Consider the following 2,643-nt stretch of genomic DNA (forward strand, 5'->3'; position numbering starts at 1 on the left):
GTGGGGGGCCGGGGCAGAGGGGGCAGCGGGGAGGGCAAGTGGCCACACACCAGCTTCCTGTCCCGGGCGGGCTTAGTGTGGTCGGGGGTCTGCAAAACAGTCACCCCCCACCTTCCCCCTCACACAGGTCACCCCTCATGTCTGCCTGTCCGTCTGTCTCTCCCCCCTCCCCTTTGCAGTCTGGGGATGGAACCCGGGGCCCATGCCCGTAGGACACGAGGCAAGTGCTCGGCCACTCGGCCACACCCCAGCGCCGGGACCCAGTTTCTGAGCCTCCTTCTCCCGGAGCCTGACAGCCAGGGCGGCCGGCAGCTCGGAGAAGTAATGTATTCCGCACACGGGGGCTGACGTCATCCGGAATGTTCTCAGCCTTCCACCCCCTGTCACCCTGGCCTCCACTGGCCCCAGCCAGAGTCTCCAGCTCCCCTGTGCTTTCCCAAGGGCAGAGGAGACGGCTCCACCCCCGACGGTGTGCGGTCCACCTCTGCTCAGCCGGGAAACACCATCGGGGCCTGGGTCCTTCCCATCCCCTGTGTTCTGGGTCCCTGGCTCAGCCCTGGGGGGTCCCTCCAGCAACACTGGGAAGCGAGGGCCATCCCCACTTTACAGGTGAGAAAACTGAGGTTCTGGAGGGGTGAAGTGTCCCCCAGGTCCCCTGGCTGGGACGTGGCCAGGCCAGGATCCGGTTCCGGGTGTGTCTGAACCAGGCAGGGTCTCCCACTCCAGCTCCATACAGGCCTGTTTATAAAAGGATCTTGAAGGTCCCCCAGGCTGGCGGGCAGCAGGCCGGGCCTGGGAGGCTGAGAGGAGAAGGAAAGAGGTGGGGGTCTGGGGAAGGCGTCGCCTGACCCCGAGAGCCGGCTGGCTCCTGGTGGCACTGCTCAGTCCTGGGTGATGCTGTGAGTGGCAGCCGGCCAAGGAGGAGGTGACGTGTGCTGGAAGGGGGAGGGGAAGCCCCAGCTCCGTCCTGCCTCCCTCCTGGCCGTGGCTGGCGGTGGACATCCTTCCTCCCCACCCCACCCCCTCCTTGCTCAGCCACTGGACCCCTGCCATCCCCTGCCCCGGGCACTGTGTCTTTCCTTCCCCGGGGGAACTGTTTACAAATGGAATTTGGGAAGAGGCTCCTCCTGATGGGGTGGTCACATCCCTGGGGCCTCCAAGGTCCCCAGGCCAAGCCCCACCAGCAGGTCCTCCTTCAGGCTGGGAGCAGGTCCCCACGCAGGTGCCCAGCCAGTCGAGACCTGCCTGCAGGGAGCCTCCCCATGGCCCAGGGGCTCCTGCAAGGCAGGTGGGTGGGTACAGTAGAAAAGGACAGGGTGGGGGCCTGAGCTCCTCTAGGCATTGGGGACACACATGGCTGTCCTCCCAGGGGCACCCTGTGCCAGGGACCCTTAGTGGCTGAGAAGCCTTAGCCACGTCCCCCTGCCCCTCTGGACCTCCAGCTCCTCGTCTGTGGAGGACGGAGACCCCGGGCAGGGCTCACACGGCAGTTACCTTAGCTGTGCCCCCAGCAAGCCCCAGACTCAGGACCCAGTGTCACCCCGTTTCCTGGACGAGGACGCTGAGCCGGCTGAGTGAGGTGGCATGGCTTGCCCAGGATCTCACAACTGACCAGGAGTGGCCACAGGGCTTGGGACTAAGCCACCCTGACCCCCCACAGGGCTCAGCCTCATGACTGCCACCTACCTCTTGGGCAGTAACATTCACCGATGTGTGGACGCCCTGCCCGGTTCCAGAGCTGCTGGCCGGGCCACTTGCTTGCCCTGTGGCCTGGACAAAGTTGCCTGCCCTGAACTTGAACTGGCTCCTTGAACTTGGCTGAAACGGAGCTCACGGAGGAGCCCTGCCCTGCCCGCTGCGGGATGGCCCTCCCTGGGCTCTCCTCCCGCAGCTCCCGGGGATCCGCCTCTGGGAAGCTCCTGACCATGCCCCAGCACACAGGTGGCCTTCTGTGCACCCCTGGCCTCTCCATGGGACGCCCTCCCCTGCCAACCCTCAGGTCGCAGGTTCAAACCCAGGCCCTTCCCTTCCTTTAGTTCCTCCTTTAAAAACAGTTGTCACGGTCACAGCCTCTCAGGGCAGTTGCAAGGACTCCTTGAGTTACTAGGGCTAGCGCCAAGCCAGCCCTGGATGCCTGGCTCTGGGCAGTGTGCCCCGGCAGCTCTCTGAGGTCAGTGGCAATAGCTGGTAAAGGTCGCAACCCCTCTGCTGACCTCTGGCTTCCCTGGGGCTGGGAGGCCTCTGGCTGTCCTTGCCCTGGGCTCAGCTTGGAGCACGTGCCAGACACACAGGACTTCTGGTGAGAGAGCGGCTGAGTGAGCGCCATTCTCAGTGCCAGGATGAAATAAGGCAGAAAAGAACCCAGACAGCAGGCGTTCTTGGGTGCAGGGCCACCTACTTGCCTGGCCTAAGAGACCCAGATTCCTGAGCCCACCCTGGGGACCCTGACTCCTGGGGTGTGAGTGGCTCTGGGAACCTGGGCTTTTACCGAGCACCCCCGGACCTGGAGACACGGGCATCCGCGAGACGCCGGCGTCGGGCGAGGCTGGGCGAGGGGCAGCAGGCAGGGGCAGCAGAAGCACCAGTAACTTCCCAGAGGGCTGCGGCGGGCGTCTTATCTGAGAAGGGAGGCCGGGGAGGGAG

Source organism: Marmota marmota, unplaced genomic scaffold (genome assembly GCF_001458135.2).
Source record: "Marmota marmota marmota unplaced genomic scaffold, marMar, whole genome shotgun sequence".
Lineage (NCBI taxonomy): Eukaryota > Metazoa > Chordata > Mammalia > Rodentia > Sciuridae > Marmota > Marmota marmota.